Raw genomic sequence first — 26,731 nt, forward strand, 5'->3', positions numbered from 1 at the left:
CCATGGAGGATCACTTCTGGTTCCTTCGTGAAGAATAGACTATAGAGGCGGAAAGGTAGAGGAAAGCACTGCTAAGAAACTATTGCATTTATTCAGGAGAGAGGTTATAGTAGTTTGGATGAGAGTGGTTATGGTTAAAGTAATAAGAAATGATTGCATTTGGTATACATATTAAAGATAGAGGTGATAGTTAAGGGATTGCATGTGTATCACGAAAGGAGAAGAAAAGTCGAAGATGAATCAATGGCTTTTTGGTTGGAACAGGTTGAATAGTGTGCACTGGGAATTGAATAAAAAATAATATTTATAATATATTGTGATACCTGGTACAAAGTGCTCAGTACTTAGTAGGCTTTAAAGACATTTGTCCTTGACATATCAGACAAAGGGCTAGTATCCAAAATCTATAAAGAACTCACCAAACTCCACACCCGAAAAACAAATAATCCCGTGAAGAAATGGGCAGAAAACATGAATAGACACTTCTCTAAAGAAGACATCCAAATGGCTAACAGGCACATGAAAAGACGCTCAATGTCACTAGGAAATACAAATCAAAACCACACTGATACAAAACCACAGTGATACACTGATACACTGGGAAATACAAATCAAAACCATACCATCTCACGCCAAAGTGGCTAAAATGAACAAATCAGGAGACTATAGATGCTGGAGAGGATGTGGAGAAATAGGAACCCTCTTGCACTGTTGGTGGGAATGCAAACTGGTGCAGCTGCTCTGGGAAACAGTGTGGAGGTTCTGCAAAAAATTAAAAATAGATCTACCCTATGACCCAGGAATAGCACTGCTAGGAATTTACCCAAGGGATACAGGAGTTCTGATGCATAGGAGCACTTCTACCCCAATGTTTATAGCAGCACTTTCAACAAAAGCCAAATTATGGAAAGAGCCTAAATGTCCATCAACTGATGAATGGATAAAGAAATTGTGGTTTATATACACAATGGAATACTACTTGGCAATGAGAAAGAATGAACTATGGCCTTTTGTAGCAACGTGGATGGAACTGGAGAGTGTGATGCTAAGTGAAATAAGCCATAGAGAGAAAGACAGATACCATATGTTTTCACTCTTATGTGGATCCTGAGAAACTTAACAGAAGGCCATGGGAGAGGGTAAGGGGGAAAAAACTTACAGAGAGGGAAGGAGGCAAACCATAAGAGACTCTTAAATACTGAGAACAAACTGAGAGTTGATGGGTGGTTGGGGGGAGGGGAAAGTGGGTGATGAGCATCGAGGAGGGCACCTGTTGGGATGAGCACTGGGTGTTGTATGGAAACCAATTTGACAATAAATTTCATTAAAAAAAAAACAAAGATGAAAAAAAATACCTAGTATCCAGGCCCTAGCCTATGACCAATAGGATCTTTTGAACTGAGGTCAGATAAAGCTTTAACCTGTTAATGATAGGCTTTAGCATAAGACATTAAAGATCTACAGTAGCTGGTTATATTAGCAGGGGATAACAGAAGACCAACAGAAGGTTGTATGCCAACACACAATGGTCTAAGGGTGACTATCTCATATGGCGTGAATTTTATGTTTCCCAAAGAGGGTACTGTGAATATTCAGCAGAGCTAGAGATAATACTCAAGGCAGTATAGTATAGTTTTGATAGGGAAAAATCTGTTACAAGATGGCCAACAGGACTGCTAAGGGAATTCCAGTCCCTGCCTGAAGACTCCCCTTCCAGGATTTCCTTCCTACCCGCTTACCACTGTCACTACTAATGAGGAATGCAGAAGTAACATACTATAAATTGTCCCCTCTGTTGATGCTCTGGACTCAGACCTCTGGAAAATGATCTCCTCTTGGTGTGCACCAGTGTAAAATCAACCTCCTGCCTTCCAAGATCTCCGAGTGCTGCTTGGTTCTTCTGCTGGGTGATCCAGACCAGTTTCCATAACAGTTTCTTTCAGCAAGCTTAGAGATTTTAACTTTGAGGATCCTATTAGTTCTCTCAACCTCATCTTGAAAGGAACAATCCAAATGACAGCCCTACCTTAGTTTAAAGCTAGGTTCTCTTTTCTGCTTATTATGGATCTTTGATAAGAAATACAATTGCTGAGAAGTCTGTTTTGCTTGCTGTTTGCTATGAGCATTGTGAGACCTTTCCTGAATGTAACCCGCTGTGTAGTAGAATGGGTTGTAAACCTTCCTAAATGTAGTCTGATATGTAATGGAATGAGTGGTTGTACATAAACTAACCGGCGTTTCTCGCTCTGTAAACCTGCTTGCTTAGCACATTCCTCACCTATCCCCTTCCCCCTTTTTTTTTTTTTTTCTCCCACCACAAGTAACGGACAAAGCCTTCCCGCCAAAGGACAAAGGACGCCCAATCAGAAAACCACAAATGTCCGTACTTTAAAATCGACTAATCAGGCCCCTCATAATTTGAAACCTCACCTATGCTGTTTGTCCCTGTCTATAAAAACCCTATACTAACTCTGATCGGGGCCTCTTAGCGTCACCGGCAACGAGTGCGCAGAGGTCCAGGTTCGAACCTGCAATAAACGACCCTTGCCGCTTGGCTTTGACTCACGACTCTGGTGGTCTTTTGTGGGAGGTTTTGGAACGTCGGGCATTACATTTGGAGGTCCCACCGAGATCTCCCCTGAGCCCACCAGACTTCTGATCAATGGGTCGTATCTGATTCCGATCGGTAAGTAAGCCGGCTCTAACGTTCTTCCTTTTCTCTCTGATCTGTGCTTCTTCTCTGGAGAACCGGTTCTGTCTGGAAGCTGGTGTGACCCTGGCGGACGCGCTATAGGGCACCCAGCCGGGGTCAGTTGGAGACGTCCACTGACATCTGGGGGCCTCCTTGGCCCATCTGGGGACCTGTTCGGTCCATCTGGGGCTGCTTGGCCCATCTGGGGACCTGTTCGGTCCATCTGGGGCTGCTTGGCCCATCTGGGGACCTGTTCGGTCCATCTGGGGCTGCTTGGCCCATCTGGGGACCTGCTCGGTCCATCTGGGGGCTGCTTGGCCCATCTGGATTTTTTTCTGTGGGCTGCTTACGCCCAACGCGCCTGCGAACTAAATACTTTCATTTTCTTTATGAACCTCCAGAGTGCTAAAAAAAAACATCTCTAGGCATCTAAAAAAAAAAAGAAGAAGAAAAACCATCTAGGCATGCCAATTGTTACCGGTATTTTGATGTGATGTATGTCTGTGTGTCTGTCTGTTGAATGGAATGATTGTTGGGAGTCAGGGGCACGCGCCTGACTTACCCTATGTGTAGTCCCACAGCATAAGCTACGGGATTCGAGTGGGCTCTAACCCGATTTCCGCGGTGATCCTCATACGGCTTAAGGCGGTCAAAATCTTTTTGATCTGAGCAGGGGGTTTATACCTGCCCGCCCATGCTAAGAGGCACCTAAGTTCCCGCGAGGGACGCGGACGGGCGAGTACGCGAGTGCTTCTTTGTCAGTCTAAAGAGTGCTTCTTTGTCAGTCTAAATGTATTGTCACCCCGGGGCCCTTGTAATTACCGCCGTAACCCTTTCTGTCGGGCTAGCCAAGAAAGTTGGAACCGCTGCGAAAGATTTTTGTTAGTTCTTGTTTTTCTTTCATGGGTCGGATGTTTTATTGGAATTAAGTGTTTTCTCGGCTGATCAGAATTAATTATTCCATCCTTTGCTTCTCTCTCCTCCTTTCTCAGCTCCCTGCGGCTTTTCTTCCCGCCCCCTGGCCAGCGGCGCCCCCCCTTCTTCTCTCCTCTTCCTCAGAATTATAATATGGGCCAAACGCAGAGCACCCCTTTCTCCCTCCTTCTCGCCAACTTCAGGGACGTAAAAGCTAGAGGACACAGCTTAAGCCTAGACATTCACAAAAGGAAGTTAATTACCTATTGCCGCTCTGAATGGCCCACCTTTGGGGTTAATTGGCCTACAGAGGGAACCTTCTGCCTCCCTGTGGTCCTTAAAGTAAAATCAAAAATTTTCCTACCAGGGAAAGAAGGTCACTTGGATCAGATTCCCTATATTCTGGTGTGGCAAGATTTAGTAAAAAACCCTCCCAAGCCGCCAACTCCAGCTGCACCCTTTGATCTCCCCGACAACCAAGATTTACCTTTCCTTGACCCTCCCCCTTATCAGGTTCCTCCTCGCACTCCGCAAGCTGCCCCTATCCCTGCTGCGCCGGCAGAGCCTTCCATAGCCCTACCAATAGGAGAACTGGAGAATAGGGAGGCTCAACCCGCTCCCATGCCTAGTGGGGGCGAAATCCAAGGGCCGGCTGGACATACCCGTAGGTGGGCCCCACGTGAGCCAGGACTCCGCCTTCCTGACTCCACCGTAGCTTAACCCTTACGGGAAATAGGGCCTCCCAATGATACGGGGAATCCCCGACTTTAATACTGGCCCTTCTCTACTAGTGACCTACATAACTGGAAGACCCAGAATGCCCGATTTTCTGACAACCCTAAAGATTTAATAAGTCTCTTAGACAGCGTTATGTTTACTCACCAACCCACCTGGGATGATTGTCAGCAGCTCCTCCGAATCCTGTTCACTACCGAGGAGCGAGAAAGAATTCAATTGGAAGCAAGAAAGCTGGTTCCTGGAGATGACGGCCAACCCACTGCTAACCTTGATCTCATTAACGCAGCTTTTCCCTTGACCCGACCCCCACAGGATGGCTGGGACTACAACACGGCAGAAGGTAGGGGACGGCTGCGCATTTATCGCCAGACTCTAATGGCGGGTCTCCGGGCTGCTGCACGCAAGCCCACTAATTTGGCAAAAGTGTATTCAATAATACAAGGTAAGACAGAGAGCCCCGCCGCTTATTTAGAAAGATTAATGGAAACCTTCAGACAGTATACCCCCATGAACCCCGAGGCCCCCGAAAATCAAGCTGCTGTTGTAATGGCCTTTGTAAATCAAGCAGCCACTGATATTAAAAAGAAACTCCAGAAGCTAGAGGACCTGGAGGGAAAACAGATTCAGGACTTACTCCGTATTGCCCAGCGTGTCTATAATAATAGAGAGACTCCAGAGGACAGGCAACTTAAAGCCACCGAGAAAATGACCAAAGTCCTGGCTACTGTTGTCCAAAAGCCCCTGGATAAACACAAGCCCCTAGATAAGGACCAATGCGCCTATTGCAAAGAAAAAGGCCACTGGGCCCGAGAATGCCCTAAAAAGAAAAAGCCACATCATGGTCAAAAACCGTGGCAGCCAAAAACTACACCTGCCCTCTTCACTCAAGATGCAGAATAGGGGGGACGGGGTTCGGATCCCCTCCCCGAACCTAGGGTAACGCTACAAGTGGAGGGGAACCCAGTTCAATTCTTAGTTGACACAGGGGCACAACATTCGGTCTTGATCAGACCCCATGGAAAAATTTCTGAAAAATCTTCCCGGGTCCAAGGGGCTACTGGAATAAAAAATATCCCTGGACCACCCAAAGAACTGTGGACCTAGGAAATGGGAAGGTTACCCATTCCTTCCTAGTCATCCCTGACAGCCCGTGCCCCTTATTGGGAAGAGACTTACTCACTAAAATGGGGGCCCAGATTCATTTTACGCCAGGGGGCCCCCAAGTGACTGGCCCTCACAACCAACCCATTACCATACTTACTCTGAGATTAGAAGATGAATATCGACTCCATCAGGGGCCACCCTCACAAAGTCAAAACATAGAGCCCTGGCTCCAGCAGTTTCCGGAAGCATGGGCTGAAACCGGGGGTATGAGATTGGCTAAACATTGCCCAGCCGGGGGCAGATCCAGTTCGGGTCCGACAATACCCGATGTCAATGGAAGCCAAAAATGGCATCACACCACATATCCGTCGCCTCCTAGACTTAGGCATCTTACGTCCCTGCCTCCCTGTTACCAGACCCGGACTTAGATACCCCTCTCCATGACTGCGCTGAGATATTGGCACAGGTTCATGGAGTTCGGGAAGATTTACAGGACCATCCGCTGCCAGATGCCGAAGTTACCTGGTTCACTGACGACAGCAGCTTTATACATCAGGGTCAAAGGTACGCGGGGGCAGCAGTCACAACTGAAACTGAGACTGTTTGGGCAGAGCCTTTGCCAGCTGGCACCTCTGCCCAACGGGCTGAACTTGTGGCCTTAACCAAGGCACTGACTTTGGGAAAAGACAAGAGACTAAATGTGTACACCGATAGCAGATATGCTTTTGCTACGGCCCACATACATGGAGCTATATACAGAGAGAGGGGACTGTTAACTGCAGAGGGGAAAACCATCAAAAACAAAGAAGAAATATTGGCTCTTTTAAAGGCACTCTGGCTGCCTAAACGACTAGCCATCATACATTGCCCAGGCCACCAAAAACCGATCACACCGGTGGCCAGAGGAAATAATCTGGCTGACCAGGTGGCCTTACAGGTGGACTGTGCTTTCATGACCACCCTACCAGACCCCGGTCCAGCTAGTTTACCAGAAAGCCCCACCTACACTAAAAAAAAAAAAAAAAAAAGACCTAGACTGGATCCAAAAATTGCCTATGACTCAGCGCCTTAACGGATGGTAGAAAGCAGCGGACTGTAGCATAATCCTCCCAGAGGAAATGGGAAATAAAGTCTTATCCAAGATGCACCGAGCCACTCACATGGGCACAAGAAAAATGCAAGACATGCTAAGATCACCATCAAAGACTCTAGGACAAAAATCAAACAGATAGTTACTAGCTGTAAAGCTTGTCAACTAACTAACGCCACCAACCACGGGAAAAACCCTGACTCCAGAACTCGCAGAACCAGGCCGGGAGCCTATTGGGAAGTAGACTTCACCGAGGTAAAGCCTGGAAAATATGGATATAAATATTTGTTAATGTTTATAGATACCTTTTCAGGATGGACAGAGGCCTTCCCCACCAAGCATGAGACTGCACAGATAGTAGCAAAGAAGATGTTAGAAGACATCATGCCCAGGTACGGATTCCCTACCCTAATAGGATCAGACAACGGACCAGCATTCGTTTCAAAGGTAATACAAGGGATAGCGTAGTTTATTGGGGCCGATTGGAAACTACATTGTGCATATAAACCCCAAAGCTCAGGACAGGTAAAAAGAATAAATAGAACCCTAAAAGAGACCCTAACTAAATTGACCATGGAGACTGGCGCTAACTGGGTAGTTTTACTCCCCTACGCTCTGTTCAGGGTGCAGTACTCCCCTTACAAACGTGGATTAACCCCCTTTTTGAAATCATGTATGGAGTGCCCCCCCTATAATTCCCAACCTATAGTCTAATGTGTTAACTGAATTTGATGATCATGAGCTTCTTATTTCCCTGAGGGAACTCCAGCACACCCACCAGGAAGTTTGGCCCAGACTGAGAGCCATTTATGAGAACGGGCCCCCTCCTGAGCCGCATCACTACCGACCCAGAGATTGGGTATACGTGCGGGGACACCAGCAAGAGAACTCATTACTGCAGGGGCTCTAACTCTGGCCATCCTACTTCTCGCTCTCACATTCGGCCCCTGCATCATAAACAAAAATTATTAAGTTTGTCCAAAACAGGTTCAATGCTGTACAATTAATGGTCTTACGAACTCAGTACCAACCGCTCGAGACATTACAAATAGAAAACTGAAGATCCAAGATTGGCTCTTTAGGCACAAGAAAAAGGGGGGAATGAAAGGAACAATCCAAATGACAGCCCTACCTTAGTTTAAAGCTAGGTTCTCTTTTCTGCTTATTATGGATCTTTGATAAGAAATACAATTGCTGAGAAGTCTGTTTTGCTTGCTGTTTGCTATGAGCATTGTGAGACCTTTCCTGAATGTAACCCGCTGTGTAGTAGAATGGGTTGTAAACCTTCCTAAATGTAGTCTGATATGTAATGGAATGAGTGGTTGTACATAAACTAACCGGCGTTTCTCGCTTCTGTAAACCTGCTTGCTTAGCACATTCCTCACCTATCCCCTTCCCCCTTTTTTTTTTTTTTTCTCCCACCACAAGTAACGGACAAAGCCTTCCCGCCAAAGGACAGACAAAGGACGCCCAATCAGAAAACCACAAATGTCCGTACTTTAAAATCGACTAATCAGGCCCCTCATAATTTGAAACCTCACCTATGCTGTTTGTCCCTGTCTATAAAAACCCTATACTAACTCTGATCGGGGCCTCTTAGCGTCACCGGCAACGAGTGCGCAGAGGTCCAGGTTCGAACCTGCAATAAACGACCCTTGCCGCTTGGCTTTGACTCACGACTCTGGTGGTCTTTTGTGGGAGGTTTTGGAACGTCGGGCATTACAATCTGATGTCTTAGGGTGCTAGGGACACTGATAATCCTAAAATGTTTGCAAGGCCATTATTAAGACTTGTAGGATTTGCCCTGTGAAGTGGGTGCCTAAATCACTGGAAATTATGTAAGGTATACTGCAAATGGAAACATGTTTTCTAATAGTTTCTTTACTACGTAAGGGCATAACAGTTTCTTTACTACGTAAGGGCATCAACCTTACAGCTAGGGAAAGCTTCAACCCATCCAGGATAATGAGGGAGTATAAGGCAAGCTGACAGGCCACAAACACCCCTCTCCCACCTAACCAGATGGGATATGTGTGATATTCCTTGGGCACTCCTGGCTGCCCATGAACAAAGGAAAAGGGTAAAAACAAATGGTTAACTGATAGAGATCATAGTCCTGCAGGACCTAAGTCTCCACCACCTGTCCATAGTGATGTGGAAAACAAAGGCAGAAGGAAATGACAGATAGAACTAGGTTTCCTTATAACCTGCAACCCATTGACAAATACATGAGGCAGGCAGAGTAAAAAGCCTCTCCAGGAACTCCTTACTGTCTTAATGCTAATGCTTTGCTAGAGGGAAAACAACCAGGCTTGACAATAGCTAGGTCTCCACTATCCTGTAAGTCTTCTTTAGCCTATGAAAATCTCACTGGAAACTTCCCCTGGAATTTACCTGCCCCAACCCCATAGTATGTAACCAGTCTCTCCTCATGGTCCAGGGGCAGTTTTTCTGCCCACGGGTCCTGTCCCCATACTTTAATAAAATCACCTTTTTGCACCAAAGATGTCTTCAAGAATTCTTTCTTGGTCATTGGTGCTAGACCCCATGAACCCCACTGTCACTCCCAAAAAGCCTCATCACAGGAGACATATATACAGTAACAAGAGCATACTGATAACCCATACCTGGGGGAAATGAATGAAGTCCAGGCTCATGTGTTCCAAAGGTCCAGAGGGAGAAAGTTTGAGGGCTCTGGGAACATAAATAGTTTTTCTAAGATTACAGACCTGACAGGTCAGACATTGCTGATAGACTGTTTTTGAAATTTTATGGAAGTCTCCTCACCAATGTTTGTAATTTGAGTCATCATGGTTTCCCACCATGGGGGGAAAAGAAATGCAACAACCAAACAATGGGATTTGCTCAGTAACTAGAAGAAGCAACTTGGGTTTCTCATAGCCTTCACTGTTGATTGAATTTACAGCCCATTTAATCTTTCTAATTCAGGAACACACAACTGCCGTGTCATAAGAACATGAGGCAAAAGAGGTCATTTTTTGCAGGAGCAGAATGAACTTCATCTACAGATGAACATTTACAGATTCTGTTGCTTCTGCTTTGCATGAAACTCACCTAGAACATTACCTGATATTATGCTTCAGTCCTTTTGATGTGAGCCTCAATTTTGATGACAGTAATTTCAGAAGGTAGAAGAATAGCAGTTAGAAAACTGTTTTACTTGAATATTTTTACTGGAGTCCCAGTGAATGTGAGAAAACCTTTTTGTTTCCATAACATTCCAAAATCATGAACGACCCCAAAGGCACACTGGCTATCAATATAAACAATTTGGCATTTTGATATCTAGAATGTTCTGGTAAGGGTATGGAGTTCTGTTTTTTGGGATGAGTTAGCTTGTGGGAGATTTCTCTTTTCCAGTTGTTCATATTGGGTGGTAACAGCACAGTAGCCTGAAATTCCCTTTCTCATTTTTATGACATGATCCATTAACACACAAAATTAGATCAGGATTAAAGGTGTGTCTTATAAATAAGGATGAGGTGTTAAGAAATGGTATGTTAATTACCTCACAGTCATGGGGCTCAGCTTCATTATGCAGGGGTGGTAATGTAGCAGGATTGAGAATGTAACAACATTTTACATGTAGATTAGGTGGTGAAAACAAAAAGATCTCATAAAAGATTAGTGGGCAGTGCATAGAAATATTGAGTTAATTCAGAGTTAAAAGGCTTCTGACAGCTGGTAGAGTTTGAAAACAAATGTCATTTCCTAAGGTTAGATCTGTGGAGGCTTCTACCAATTTTGCAGCTGCAGGTATAGCCTTAAGGCAGTATGGACAGGCTCAAGCAACTCACAATCAAGTTGAGTGCTACAATAGGCAGTAGCTCTATGTTTACTGCCATGTTTTTGTGTGAGCCAGGGGTCTTGGTTATCTCTCCTGTACAAATAAGGTAAAAGGTTTTGAATAGATAGCCCTAGTGCAGGTGGCTCTTGTGGGGCTTGTTTTAATTTTATAAAGGCCTATTCATATTTATCGTCCCAGGAAAGGATGTGAAGACTGAAATTTTAGTAAGCTCACAAAGTAGGAAACAAATTAGGAAAAGTTAGAAACCCATTGTCTGTAATAACCAGGTAGACCTAAAAATCCACAAAGTTTAGGATCTAGGAAACTCCTAGCTTGGCTTAATTCTTTCTGAAGATAGCTAGAATCCTTTAGCACTTAGATTATGACCTAGGTAACTGTTCTTTAGCTGTTACAGCAATTAAATGGAATCTTTTATGGAAGCCCTTTTCATAACTGACCACAAGAAGTCATCCACATATTGTAAAAGGGTCAATTCACAGTGAATTGGAGGGTACTTAAATTTTGCTGGAGCACTTAGGAGGAATAAGAAAGGGCCTCCATGAACCCTCAAGGCATAACTGTCCAAGTATACTGTTGACTGTTCCAAGTAAAACCAAATAGATACTGACTATTGGAATCTACAGGAATGCTTAAAATGGTCTCCAAGAATAAACAATTTTGACTCTGGTGGAATTTGTGACAAAAGAACATTCAGGTTTGGAACAACCAGGAAACAGGAAATAACTACCTTGTTTATAGCTCTTAAGTCCTGGACAAATTGCCATTCCCTCCCACTATGTTTGTGGAAGAACAAAAAAAAAAAAAAAAAAGAGTATTATAGGAGCTAGTACAGGGAATGATTAAACCCTGGATAATTAGGTCTTCTATTAGTGGTGTGATACCTTGTATGGCCTCAAGCTTTAACACATATTGGGGCAATTTAGGAAGAGGTTAGGTTTTGTCTATTTGAATGTTTATATGCTCTACACTTTTTATTCTCCCATTGTCAGTAATCAAAGTAGCCCAATGAATGCCAGGCACCTCAATTAAATTAGGAAACTTCTGCTGGAATCCATCTTCTGTATCAAGGACAGATTGTAAAGAACATTAAAGATCTGGGGCACCTGGGGGCATTAGGCTCTTGATTTTGGCTCAGGTCATGATCTCATGGTTCATGGGTTCAAGCCCCATGCTGGGCTCTGTACTGACAGTGCAGAGCCTGCTTGGGATTCTCTGTCTCCCTCTCTCTCTGCCCCTCCTTCCCATGCAAAAAGTAAGAGAACATTAAAAATCAGAATCAGGTTAGTAAGGGAACTCTAAGGTGAAGTCACCATTGGAGGCAAACTGTATTCACATTTGAATTTAGAAAGATCTCTAGCTAGTAGACTGACCAAGGCTATCCTGTATCACAGGGGAGAAAGAAATGTTTTTCAATGAAAGGGCCCAGAGTCATTTGTACTTGTTGAGATATAAATTCTCTCTGAACTTTATTAGATACCCCCCAGTATGGAAACTTCTCTTTCACTCCAAGGGAATTGTTGTCCTAGGAGAATGGGGTTTAAAGTAGAAAACATAGCTCTCATATTCACCATTCTCCTTGGCTATTTCAGGATATTACTGGTAGTAGTTTACTGGAAGGTCCCTGTCAATTTTGGGAGGAGCCCATATAGGTATCTGATTATTAATAAACTTGTATAGGACCTTATAGGACAATTTTTTCGCCAGTGCCTTAATTAATTACAAGTGAGACATCAGCTCCTGGGCCAGCTAATTGATAATGGACTCCCAGGGGGATGCAACATGGGTGGCTCAGTGTTAACTGAGGTCTCTGGCCTAGGAGCAGTTGTAGTTGTAAGGCCATTAGTTTATGACCTTGGTCCAAAGACTTTCAAAATGTTCAGTATGGTCATGAGTTCAAAATAGGCCTCCTATCCTATTTTGTCTTTTTATTAATCCACAAATGTCAGGGGATAATCCATTTACAAATAAGGCAGCTAGAGAGATTGGGTAGACTTATTAATTGTATTGAACAGAATGCCATTGGAAGAATGCTTTCAAATGGACCTTGAAGTCTGCAACAGATCTTTCTTTTATTTGCATTCTTGAATAATAGACCAATCAGTGCAAGCAGGGAAAACTCTGGGAATGGCTTGTAAAAGTTCAGTTGCTGTTTTGTGAGCCCTTTTTGGTTGAGGATCCTGAGTATCATCTTTGAGGGTTTGCCATCTTGCTTCCTGCATCCATTTTTGGGCTTCCCCAGGTTCAACCAACATGTGCACAAGCTGATATAGATCTGGCAGCTCAGGATCACAGGCCTTGTTAGAAGGTGAGAGAAGGACAGTAAAGCATCCCCCAAAGTGAGAAGGCACTTTGAGACTGGAAAACAAAGCAAGCCACTCCATATAGTATACACAGTTTTATTCGGGGTTGTTATGGAACCTGGTCTGGAACATCTGGCAGAAGAACCAAGTGGCACTTGGAGATCTTGGAAGGCAGGAGCTTTATTTCACACTGGCGGGCGCAGAGGAGATTGCTCTCCAGAGGTCTGAACCCCGAGTACAAGCATGGGGGACAATTTATAGTCTGTTACTTCCACATCAGAAGTAATTTGGTGCATGTGGCAAGTGGCGTAGGGAGAAGAACCCAGAAGTGGAGTCTTGGGGTGGCAACTGAAATTCCCCTATCAGTCCTGTCAGCCATCTTATAACATAATTTTTCCTTATCAGGGTAACTTACTGACAGGGGGAATTGAGCAGATGACAATCCAGCTGTGCAGTTATTCTCTGCAGGGTCTTAACCTTAGTCCACAGATTTTATAGAGGAAGAGGATGCACAGAATAACAATGTAGTGAGATCAAAACAACTCAGAGAGTTTGCACGCACCTGACAGCTAACCTTTATTAAATAAATGTTTATTTTCGAGAGAGAGACAGAGTGAGAGAACGCAAGCAGGGGAGGGGCAGAGACAAGGGCACAGAGCATCCAAAGCTGCCTCTGCACTGGCAGCAGTGAGCCTGATGTGGGGCTTGAACTCACTAACAGTGAGAACATGACCTGAGTCAAAGTCGGATGCTCAACCAACTGAGCCACCCAGGCACCTCAGATTAACCCTTAATTACATCTATTGGCACCACCTCTTCATCAAGAAGGGGAAAGACTGTATTATCTCTAACAGATTCATGGCAGGCCAAAACAAGCCTCCCCATATCCTAGCCTTAGTGGGCATTTCTAAGATATGTATATTAACTTCCAAGGGGCCCAGAGCCCATAGCCCTAAGAGAGGTCATCAAGTGAACCAAACAAAATGGAGGGCCAAAGAATGAGTCAGTATTGTGAGCACTTCTAGAAGCCTCAATGAAAACTATAAATTCTTCAAAAAATTTTTGTGCTTCCTCTATAAGTTTAAAAATTCTTTAACTATGGCTCTTAGTTCTGTCTTTCACCAAGAGATGAAAGGTAACTGAGGGGGTTGATATGTACCTTGAGATAATGTAATTTAATTTAATTTTTTTATTAAGTTTATTTGTTTTGAGAGACAGATACAGTGTGAGTGGGGGAGGGGCAGAGAGAGAAAGGGAGAGAGAGAATCCCAAGGCGGGTCCGAGCTGCCAGCACAGAGCCCGAAGTAGGCCTCAAACTAGGGAAACTGCAAGATCATGACCTGAGCTGAAACCAAGAGTTGGACACTTAACCGACTGAGCCACCCAGATGCCCCAGAGGTAACTTAATTTTAAAAGGCAACTGTTCAGGGGCACCTGGGTGGCTCAATCCATTAAGCATCTGATTCTTGGTTTCAGCTCAGGTCATCTCATGGTTTGTGGGTTTGAGCCCGGCAATGGGCTCTGTGCTGGCAACAGAGAGCGTGCCCTCCCCTCCTCATGCTCCCTCTCTCAAAAATAAATAAACATTAAAAAATTTTTTTAAATAAAAATATAAAATAAATAAAAGGTAACTGTTTAACAGTTTCTCAAGGGTAGAAATTCAGTTCAGAGAGAAAATTAGTAAAATGTGAGTACTCAGGTAAAGAAAAACAGAGAAGAGCAGCGGTAGTCACATCAATCATATCATACTTTATTTTAGGTTTCTCTTGTGTTTTTAATTTTTCATTAGCCTTCTGTGATGAATCTCTGCATGAAGCTATTTTAGAACCTTAGAGCCTTTTGGAAGTTTCTGTATTCTAATTAAAAGACGTATTCCATTCCATTCATTTAATTCAGGAATCCTTACTTTCAAGTGCACTTCTGAAGTGAACCATCTCGTCACAACTGGAATGTTCCCCATAATGGCCACTGTAATTCTAGGCTGTTTTTGGTAAAATGTTGCCATTCTTGTAAATATTCACAGCTCCTGGTACCACAGATTTTAGACATAAAATAATCATGTGTGCTGGAAGGTGATGCACCTGACTCTAGAATTTAAGGATCCCATTAGCTAAGCCTTTGGGTCTCTGGGAGCTGAACTAATACCTAAAAGGGATATGGTGCTGAGTTCGGGATTGTGCATGTTTTACAGCGTGCCTCACTGCACAGACATTTTCTTGAGGCAAGTGACTTACCAGCAACCTAACCAGTTCTGTAGCCAGCTTATCCTAACATGGTAGTCTTTTGTTAGGAATGCTTGCTTCCTTGCTTCCCAACAGCTCTTAAATGCTTGACCCTTGCCCAGCAACTTTTACAGCTTTTTGGCCTCCAAGATCCCGGCTAGCAATAGTTTTTATTTACAAAAAATAAGACAAATAAACATGCACTTGAGCACATCAGGACTAACCAAAATATGTCACTGTGGACTGGCCAAAAGAAGTCCCCATGTGCACCACAAGCAGTTCCATGCATGGACTAAGCTAGCAAACCCCAATAAATGAGGACTGCAAGTGGGAAATGGGAAAGGATTCTAAGGTGGAATTGGCAGACTAAACCAAGGGCTACAGACTAGTGCTCCATCAGAGCCTCCTCTATCAGGCTACAATGACTCATTAACCCTGGACTGGAAAACCAATTAGAACAGTAACTCAAACACAAAACAGAATGTAGCTAAAACCAAGAGGGACTTACCAAAAGCCCTCAGAAATGACGAGATAGACTATGAACTAAAAAGAGTTCTCGGAGTGCCATGCCTGTGTTTCTCCTTGTCCCCAAATGCCGTCAGAAGTTCACTTGGTATCCTGATGTTGTCACCAAATCTGTTAAGAAACAAAATTTTATCAAGAAATTTGAAGATCTAATTGGCTTTTTTAAATGATTCATGAATCAGGCTGCATTCCATCTAGCAAGCAGAGGGGAATTCCACCCAAGTTAAATAAAAGGAAGGTTTCTAAAAGCAAAGACCAGGCATATAAAAAGGAATTTATTAGCCAGGAATGCACTGTTTAAGCAAGGTCACCTTTCTAAGGGGAATGGAATGGGGTTTTCAGTACATTTCCTAATACTGCCCAGGATATTCCATTGAGTGATTCAAGGTTAAATTCTCAAAAGCCTATAACTAGGTCAGTTAGATATTAAGTCTTGTTTTGTTGACATGGGGCCTTAGCCTAAGTAACTCCATCATGGGCCTATGATTTTCTCTTTAACAATATGTATGAATATCTCACAACTTAGCATCATATTTAATGATGAAGGACAGAATGCTTTCCTGCTAAGACCAGGAACAGTAGAAGGATGTCTACTCTTACCACTTCTGTTTAACACTATACTGGAAATTCTAGCCAAAACAGTAAGATAATTTTTAAAACTTACAAAGGAAAACATAAAACTGTGATTTACAGACTACAAATAGGAAATACAAGGAATTCACAAGAAAACTATTAGAACTGATCAAAAAGTTTAGCAAATTCACAGGAGAGGAGATCAATACACAAAAATCAACTGTATTTATATAAACTAACAACAAACATTTCAAAAATGAAACCAAGAAAACAACTCAATTAACAACAGCATCAAGAAGAATATAGCAACACTTTTCTAGCTATGTCTTCTGTGTCAAGGGAAACAACAGAAAAATAAACTATTGGGACTACATCAAATAAAAGGCTTCTGCACAGTGAAGGAAACAATCAACAAAACAAAAAGATAAGCTACTCAGTGACAGAAAGTATTTACAAATGACATATCTGATAAATGTTTAGTATCCAAAATCCATAAAGAACTTACACAACTCAACACACAAAAAAACAAATAATCCAATTAAAAAGTGGGCAGGAGACATGAACAGACAATTTATCCAAAGGAGACATACAGACGTATGAACAGATGCTCACTATCACTCAACATCAAAGAAAGGTGAATCAAAACCACAATGAGGTATCACCTGACACCTGTCAGAATGGCTAAACTCAAAAACACAAGAAACAACAAGTGTTGGTGACAATGAAGAGGAAAAGAAACCTTCTTGCCACTTGGTGGAAATGCAAACTTGTGCAGCCACTGTAAAAACTAGTATGGAAGCTCCTCAAAAAATTTTAAAAGAGGTTAAAAAAATATACTGGGTACTTGCAAAGAATACAAAAACACTAATTTGAAAAGATATATGCACCCCTATGTTTACTGAAGCATTATTTACCATAGCCAAAATATGGAGGCAACCCAAGTGTCCATTCATGGATGAATGGATAAAGAAAATGCAGTGTATGTGCACACACACACGCGTGATGAATATTATGCTATGTGCAAAAACATAGATGGATCTAGAGGGTATAATGCTAAGTGAAATAAGTCAGAGGAAGAGAAATCATCTAACTCAGATGTGCAATTTAAGAAACAAAACAAATGATCAAAGAAAAAAAGAAACAAACCAAAAAACACTCTTAACTATAGAGAATAAACTGATGGTTACTAGAGGGCAAGTGGATGGAGGGAATGGGTGAAACAGGCTGAATAGGATGAAGAATACACTTATTATGATAAGCACAGAATATTTTATAGAACTGCTGAATCACTATATTGTACACCTGAAACTAATATAATGCTGCCTGTTAATTCCACTGGAAATTTGAATAAATATATACACATTTAAAAGAATACAATACATAAAAACATTTAACAAAAGCATAAGACTTCTACATTTAAAACTACAAAATAATGCTGACAGAAATTTTTAAAACTCTAAGTGAAAAGAAAACATTTTGTATTTGATGGCTAGAAGACTTAATATTAAGTTGGCAAATTGATTTAGAAATTCAATACAATCTCTACCAAAATCTCAGATGGCATTTTTGCAGAAAGTGACAAGCTGATTCTAAAACTCATATGGAAATGCAAGGACCCAGAATAGCCAAACAAGCTTTAAAAAGAACAAAGATGAAGGACTTATATTATGTGAAATACCAGGAAAGTCTTCCCTAAAGGATATCTATGCTTAGTCCACTGAAAGAAATGGGCAGGGCACTCATTTCCCTATTAGTAACTTGAAGTCAGGCTGATGACACCATCCTTACTCCCCCAGCACCAAGAAATACTTCAGTAATAACATGTGACCAAGGAGTAAGGTGCCATCTCTCTGAGGTGATGATATAAATCAACCAGAAATCTATGGTCATTATAATTCTCTCCCTTGACCTGACCAATTAGCGAAAACTCAATCATCTGCTTAGTCCTTTTGTTTACAAATTCTTTCAACTGTTCTATCTAAGCAATAGGCTATTTGTTATAATAACAAAATTATGGAATTGACATAGTGTCCAATTTCTATAGCTCTGGAAATTAGTCCAGTGTCATTAAGTTAACTTGCCCTACATCACCCAGTAAACAGTAACTTATTGTGTACTAAGGATAAGAAGAGCTTAAAAAGTGAATAACCAAGTTCTAAGTCAGTATCAACTAGTTCTGATACAGCATTAAATTAAACACTATAGAGGATAAAACAAGTATTTCCCTACTGTTGGGAAGAAATCAATGCTCTAAAATTTTAAGGGATATATGCAAGTATAGTCATTTGATGATGATTTACTGGTGGCTACATCCTGGGTGGCTCAGTCGGTTGAGCGTCCAACTTCGGCTCAGGTCATGATCTCACAGTTTGTGGGTTCATGCCCCGCGTCAGGCTCTGTGCTGATAGCCTGGACTGCTTCGGATTCTGTGTCTCCTTCTCTCTCTGCCCCTCCCCTGTTCATGCTTTGTCTCACTCTGTTTCTCAAAAATAAATAAATGTAAAAAAAATTTTTTTTAAAAACACAAAAAACAAAACTGGAATACAATGTGAAAAAAGAGAAAATTTAAAAAGAGGTTAGAGTGGGAGACAGCCAAAGCATAAGAGACTCTTAAAAACTGAGAACAAACTGAGGGTTGATGGGGGGTGGGAGGGAGGGGAGGGTGGGTGATGGGTATTGAGGAGGGCACCTTTTGGGATGAGCACTGGGTGTTGTATGGAAACCAATTTGACAATAAATTTCATACATTGAAAAAAAAGAGAAAATTAATTTTACACAATGATTTACACAATTTTTTTTTTCTTTTCAGATTATATTGAAGTGATTGTAAATGTTGGAAATGAAGAACCAAGCCCACTTAAACAGAGCATTTTTGTAGTGTTATTTTGCTATTGGGGAATGATCTTAGGAAGAAAGCTTTTCTTTTTTTCTCTTCAAAAAAAAAATTGCCACTAAGAAAGAAAAGGCAAGCCATTAAAACAAGAGAATATCTTTGCAACATATATAAACAGTATAAAGTTTGTATCCAGAATATGTCAAATATCCCTACAAATTAGTAAGAAAAATAAATCAATAGAATAATGCATCAGAGACTCAAAAATAACTCATAAAAGAATATCCAGGTGGCCAATACATATATGAAATATGTTCAATATCATTCATAATCAGAGAAATGTAAAACAAAACTACAGGATACAATCACACACCAACAGAAAGTCTGAAACATAAGAGTTTGACAAACAAAATACTGGTAAGGTGACAGTGCAATGGGAACTCTCATACATAGTTGGTCAGAGGGAAGATACAACTGTTTTGAGAAAGTGTCATAATTAGTAAATTCCAATGACACTATCACTCCATTCCTATGCATGAAATGAAGAGAGATGTGTGTACAGTTAACAAGTACAAGAATATTCAGACCAGAGTACATTATATCCCCAAAGTGGAAGAAATTCTTATGTCCATCAAGAGAATGGATAAATAAACTATGATACAGTCATCCAATGGAATACTATAAAGTACTTAAAAGGAATGAACTACAGATACACAAAAACAAAATGGGTATATCTTAAAAACATAACACTGAGTAAAATAAACTAGACAAAAAAGAATGCATATCATATTCAAGCACAAATACTTTTTAAAAAGTAAAATTACATACTGCTAAATTATAAAATTGAATTATCTCAAAAGACCACTAAATTTATTTTGTTCTTTTTATATATGAAATTTATTGTCAAATTAGTTTCCATACAACACCCAGTGCTCATCCCAAAAGATGCCCTCTTCAATGCCCATCACCTACCCTTCCCTCCCTCCCACCCCCCATCAACCCTCAGTTTGTTCTCAGTTTTTAAAAGCCTCTTATGCTTTGGCTCTCTCTCCCACTCTAACATCTTTTTTTTCTTTTTTTTCCTTCCCCTCCCCTATGGGTTTCCGTTAAGTTTCTCAGGATGCACATAAGAGTGAAAACATATGGTATCTGTCTTTCTCTGTATGGCTTATTTCACTTAGCATCACACTCTCCAGTTCCATCCATGTTGCTACAAAGGGCCATAGTTCATTCTTTCTCATTGCCACGTAGTACTCCATTGTGTATATAAACAACAATTTCTTTATCCATTCATCAGTTGATGGACATTTAGGCTCTTTCCATAATTTGGCTATTGTTGAGAGTGCTGCTATAAACATTGGGGTACAAGTGCCCCTAGGCATCAGTACTCCTGTATCCCTTGGGTAAATTCCTAGCAGTGCTATTGCTGGGTCATAGGGTAGGTCTATTTTTAATTTATTGAGGAACCTCCACACTGTTTCCCAGAGCGGCTGCACCAGTTTGCATTCCCACCAACAGTGCAAGAGGGTTCCCGTTTCTCCACATCCTCTCCAGCATCTATAGTCTCCTGATTTGTTCATTTTGGCCACTCTGACTGGTGTGAGGTGATATCTGAGTGTGGTTTTGATTTGTATTTCCCTGATGAGGAGCAATGTTGAGCATCTTTTCACGTGCCTGTTGGCCATCCAGATGTCTTCTTTAGAGAAGTGTCTATTCATGTTTTCTGCCCATTTCTTCACTGGATTATTTGTTTTTCATATGTGGAGTTTGGTGAGCTCTTTATAGATTGTGGATACTAGCCCTTTGTCCAATATGTCATTTGCAAATCTCTTTTCCCATTCCGTTGGTTGCCTTTTAGTTTTGTTGATTGTTTCCTTTGCTGTGCAGAAGCTTTTTATCTTCATGAGGTCCCAATAGTTCATTTTTGCTTTTAATTCCCTTGCCTTTGGGGATGTGTCAAGTAAGATATTGCTGCGGCTGAGGTCAGAGAGGTAAAAGACCACTAAATTTAATTATATGTACTAAAAACAGAAAATAGAAAAATTTTCAAGACATATTATTAACAAAAGTAAACTGTAGAATAACATGTATGATGTGATTCTATTTATGTAAAATATACTTTGTATAATATATGCCTAAAATATTTAATAAAACCTACTGTTAATAATGAAAAGGTTCTAGGGGCGCCTGGGTGGCGCAGTCGGTTGAGCGTCCGACTTCAGCCAGGTCACGATCTCGCGGTCCGTGAGTTCGAGCCCCGCGTCTGGCTCTGGGCTGATGGCTCGGAGCCTGGAGCCTGTTTCCGATTCTGTGTCTCCCTCTCTCTCTGCCCCTCCCCCGTTCATGCTCTGTCTCTCTCTGTCCCAAAAATAAATAAACGTTGAAAAAAAAAATTAAAAAAAAAAAATAATGAAAAGGTTCTATAATCTATTCAATTCGGTAGCCACATATGGCTGCTGGATACTTAAAACATAGTTAATCTAACTGAGGAATTGCATATTTTATTTAATTTGAATTAATTTCAATTTAAACAGCCTCATGTGGCTAGCGTTTACAGTATTAGACAGTACATTATGGATATATAGTGATTTCCTCTAGAACAGGGTTTCCCAACCTTGGCCCTAGTCACATTTGGGACCGACGGTACTTTGTCACAGGGCTGTTCTGTACACTGTAGACATTTAGCAGCACCCCTACCCTCCACCCTCCAGATGCTAATAATACCCTCTCAGTCATGACCAAATTATCTTCAGTCAAAATTATCTTTAGACCTTGCTACATATTCCCTGGAGGGCAAATCATTCCCAATTGAAAACCACTTGCTCTAGAGATAGGAAGAAAATGAAGGAAGAGGGCATTGTAACATCTTTCTCTGTTTCTGTTTTGTCTAAATTGTTTAAAAGGATCAAGTACATAGATGTTCTTTATGTAATTAATAATTTAAAAAGGAAGCCTACTTCCTCATGAATAAAATGGGAAGTATATATCTAAACTCTTAAACTGTGAATATTAAAAACGAAATAGAAACAAATCAATTTCTTGCTAAAGTTAAAGAATGAAAGTTATTTCACATGAATAGTTACTAAGAGCAGTGGAGGGAGAAGATGGAATCTAGAACAAAAATCTATAACTAGGAGACACAGTTATTTTTGCCATTCACAAAAATAGGTAAAACAGAAGCAAGAACCATTTAAGGGACATAAAATGAGCCTGGTTTGGGATACAGTAAGATGGAAGAACTTGTGGGCCATTTAAGTAGAGCTGCAGCTTCTAGCCAGAAAATGGTAAAAATTAGAATTAAAAATTAAAGAGTTCTCAATACATAGGTAGTATTTACAATGATGAGCCTTCAGGGAAAGCAAAATAGCTACAAAGAAACTCTGACCCTAACTGAGAAGTGAGAAAGAGGACCACAGGAGAGCGGAGAAGTTGTACCCAGAGAGACAGAGAAAAAAAACAAAAAAAAACAGAAGACAGTGGGATCACGAAAGCCAAGAGAAGGCTTTAAAAAAAGAGTGGCTAAAGTCTCCTTAGATCTCATCTTTACAAAATATAATAAAGAAATATTAAGTAGCCTATTGGCACAAGAAGAGATGAAAGAGATTTAATTCAGGAAAGAGTGAGGTCAATCTCAAAGCAGCACTCACCATTAAAGGAATAACTGTGAACTGAGAAATCACTAGTCCTACCAGTCATCAGAGGAAGGTTGTGCTAGAATAAAACCGCAGAAGTCTCTTGTACCTCTGTCATTCTTGCCTACTCAGACAGCAGCAGGCCTCAGAACCTCAGCTGTCCTTTGGTCCTCAGGAGAGGAGCAGACAACAGTCTCCCTAGCAAACATTTTCTGAAAGGTCTGTAGCACTCTGGCCTCTGACCAAAGTAAGGTAGATCCCTTTTGGACTACGAAACACACAAACCACAGTTAATCAGAAACTCTCATGCTTGGGCTCCAGACTCTTCATTCTTGATGCTGCTTCCAAAGATTAAGTTTCCATAAGTGAGTCTGAAGTACTAAATTAGGTTAATGGTCCATAAAGCTCAGACTACAATGTATTTTTATTGTAAGCTTCTAAATCTAATGTTTATCTGTGAAAACACACTTTTGCATTGTGTCATTATTTCAGAAAGCCCTAATCCAGATCTGAGTTCATGAACTACACTAAGCCTGGGAAGTTGTGAAACTATAGGTAAAAATTAGTGTGCAGCTTTTTAGGGAGAAAGTCCTTGATTTTCATAACATTCTCAAGGTCTGTCACCCAAGGGTTAACAGTCATTTTAAGTGCATTTTTTCCTCCCTAGAGTCCTATTTATGATCATTCATTTATTTTTTTATGTTAATTTATTTGGAGAGAGTGAGGGAGGGTCAGAGAGAGAGAGAGAGAGAGACTGACTCCCAAGCTGGCTCCACATCGTCAGCACAGAGCCCAATGAGGGGCTCAACCCCACAAACCATGAGATCATGACTTGAGCAGAAATCAAGAGTCGGTCGCTTAACCAACTGAGCCACCCACGCACCCCAATCATTCATTTAATAATTCCCATCTAACCTTTACATTCATGTGGGAAGTTCAGGTAGATATATCCACTAGGAACATGGATATAAGGCTATAGGAATAAACTTAAGAGATTTGAAAACAAACAAAATAGTTTAACAAACCATAAGCCTATAAACAGTTGTTAAAGTATCAGGAGCGGATAGGATGCATCCTCCTACAGGATAGTATTCTAAAAAGGAAAATGGAATTACATCAGGAAACACATACAGGAGAAAGGTAGGCCAATGATGAAGAACCAGAAAGCGAAGCTGGGAAAAAAGGAAGAACCAAGAATCATTAACTGTGCTTCTGTTAACAGGAAAAAAAAAAAAAAAGAAAAAGGTAAAAATACCTAGATTTGGCCACTAGGAGGACCCCGATCACTTGACCACACAATTTCAGGGAGTTAGGTGGCGTAGACTCACTGTGTCAAAAAATGAAGGGAAGTGCTTGCCAGTGAAACCAAGAAGATAAAGAAATTGACACCTCTGAGCCCATAACGTACAAGGGAGGGTTTGGTTATTACTTTAGTTAAGTTTTGATGGCATTAAATTCATGAGGTAAGGAAAGAAGGACTTTTCAGAGAGGAATATCAGAGAAGGTAGACCTCCTGGGGGTTTGCGGATCTTCCACATTACAAAAGCATTTTCAGAAAGGTACTGAAAAGTTCCTTCAAAACACAAAATTCTGGCCTTGCTCAATACCCGTGGTCTTTTCCTACCACTTCTCTGAACCCTCAAATGCTTTCCAACAAAATTATTTTCCCGGTTTCAAAAGCATAAAGAATCTGTACAAAATTTAAATAAAACTCCACAAAGCATCCTCAGCCTTGCAAATGATGGCTAAGACATCACTGGGGACCCCCACACCCCTCCTCAGGGTGCACCCTCTATTCCACCTGTCAATGAGAAAGCCCCTCGACGGGATACAGCCCCCACGGGGCCCACCCGGCCGTGCCTTGCGGGTCCTGAGCGGCTGCTCCGACTGGACAGGCCTGAAGGGAGGGGCGGACACATGCCCTAAGCCAAAGCAGCTACAACGACAGTCTCATCCACGGCCCACTCCCCCACACCACCGCTCTGCCTCACCTCTGGGAACACCAGAGCCTTTCCAGAATCCTCTGGCACTGCCCCTTCCGGAAGCTGCCACAACAAGCCCCACCCCCTCCTGGCACCTCCCACAAGTTTCCTTCCGGGTACTGAGCTCCTGGAAGCGCCCTCCAGGAGCTTCTGTTCCAGGTGGGGGTTACTGACCTTAAGCTTATAAGCAGGTAAATATATTATTTAACGGGCGCCGGTAACTGCTGTAAAGAAAAACAAAGCAGGGAAAAGAGAAGGGAAATGAGTGAAAAATTCCTTCCTAGTAGTCATTAGTCCCCTGAATGATAAGGCCTTTCCTATAAAGTGGTATTTGATCGGCCTGAAGGGAATGAGGGCAGTAACTACCTAGGAGAACATCCCAGGAGGGGGTACTAGCAAACAAAATAGCGCTGAAGAAGGTAGTGTGGCTGGGGCAGAGGCATCAGGAAGGGTGATGGATGCCAACGCAGGGTCTCCCGGACCTGATAAGGATGGGAGGTGTCCACCGGCGCTCATCGTGACACGGGACTGCCGGTGTGTGATCCCGAGTCACCACTGCAAAACCAGCGGCCGGAGTGACAAGTCGGGCGTTGGAGGAACAGTAACATTGGACCAAGAAACAGGCAGCTCTCTCAACATAACGTAATTATGTTTAGGGGTGCCAGATCATATATGGGATGCCCAGTTAAATTTGAAGTTCTAACAGGCAAGGAATAATTTTGTGGCGTATAGCTCAGGCAAAATTACTCGTTGTTTATCTGAAATTAAAGTTTAACTGGGTGTCCTGTATTTTTATTTGCTAAGGCTGGCAGCAGAAACGCTACAATTCACACGCCAGGTTTGGAAACTTAGGAACAGTACCGCGCCAATCATTGGAGCCTGAGGCAAAAGAAACATCTGCCTCTTACATACGTGTGTGTTAATGTTTATTGTTCTTAAAGATTAGTTTTAAATACTGAAGAACTGTAAAGTTGGTATATTAAAATTCATGTTATTTTAAATATTTTTATTTATACCCAAAGTTTAAAAATATATGGAAGCTTGGGACGCCTGGGTGGCTCAGTCGGTTGAGCGTCTGACTTCACCCAGGTCATGATCTCACAGTCCGTGAGTTCGATCCCCGTCTCGGGCTCTGTGCTGACAGCTCAGAGCCTGGAACCTGCTTCCGATTCTGTGTCTCCCTCTCTCTCTGACCCTCCCCCGTTCATGCTCTGTCTCTCTCTGTCTCAAAAATAAATAAACATTTAAAAAAATATATACGGAATCTCATAAATAAAATTTTTAACATTTACTTCTCTTGACCAAGTCCAAATCTAAATAGTTTTTAATTAACATTAGTTTATTGAGACTTATTTTGTAGGATGCCACCACTGTGACTGGTAGTGTTTTAAAAAAATTTCTCTAGACCACATCTATATTTGGATAGGATTCCACCAAGAATGATTTGTGAATCTGTTTTACAGGATCCAAATACACTCCTGATTTTTTATTACAAAATTGCTGCCTAAAACTACTTCAGATGGAAATTTCCACAGGATTTAAATAATCAGACTACTATTTAAGAGGTTGTGTTTTGTAAATCAGATGTATTCATAGAAAATAACTGTTCTCCATAGAAAATAACAGTTCCCCAATTTAAAATATTTGAAGACGTCTCCATTTTTAGAACATGCATGATCTCTTTAATTTCTATTTGATAAACACATTTCCTATAGTAGTTGATACACTCATCAGGTGGTTTGTACATTTCCAGTCTCTACATTTTCAAGTTCAGGACATATATTCTTATCTCTTGCTAATATTTTACATTAATCAAACATACTTTCAGAGTTACTTACTCTTATTTGTTACAAACAAAAGGATAGACCTTCTCTTAAGCTAGCAATGCAGCGTTGTATATCGTCATGGGTTTTTTTATTGTAAACCTTTAACTTTTTCTAAATATCATCACATACAGATAAAATGCATAAAAATTTGTAATCTCTTATATCAAGATGCTTTCTGTTTCAGCATATTTTGTCATTTAATGTTCTTTTAACAGATATCTGTTATTTGTGTGAAGTACTTTGATTGCATTTGACCTTGATGCCCCTTAGGATTCATGTGAGTGTTTTAATGTAGTTTTTAGAACAGGCATAATATTCTACCTGCTCACTGAAGTCACAAAATACATGTATATCCTTTGTCCAATACTAAAACTGGTTATATTGGAATTCCTTGAAAACAGCATTTTTTTCACATTAAATTATTTCATGAGGTGAACAAGGAACAAATTTGGCATAATTATTTGGGCAAA

General features: G+C 41.4%; 1 long non-coding RNA gene across 1 annotated transcript in view; it reads right to left on the reverse strand.

Moving 5' to 3' along the window:
* LOC123600789 overlaps positions 1-24,488 on the reverse strand; it is a 42,489-nt gene extending 18,001 nt beyond the window's left edge. Inside the window, exons 1-3 of the long non-coding RNA XR_006713826.1 lie at positions 24,445-24,488; positions 15,399-15,526; positions 9,167-9,233 (exon numbers count right to left, since the gene is read on the reverse strand). This is a non-coding gene — a long non-coding RNA (uncharacterized LOC123600789). The remainder of the gene's footprint in view (positions 1-9,166; positions 9,234-15,398; positions 15,527-24,444) is intronic.
* Positions 24,489-26,731: the final 2,243 nt, after the last annotated feature.

This window comes from Leopardus geoffroyi, chromosome A1 (assembly GCF_018350155.1).
Source record: "Leopardus geoffroyi isolate Oge1 chromosome A1, O.geoffroyi_Oge1_pat1.0, whole genome shotgun sequence".
NCBI lineage: Eukaryota > Metazoa > Chordata > Mammalia > Carnivora > Felidae > Leopardus > Leopardus geoffroyi.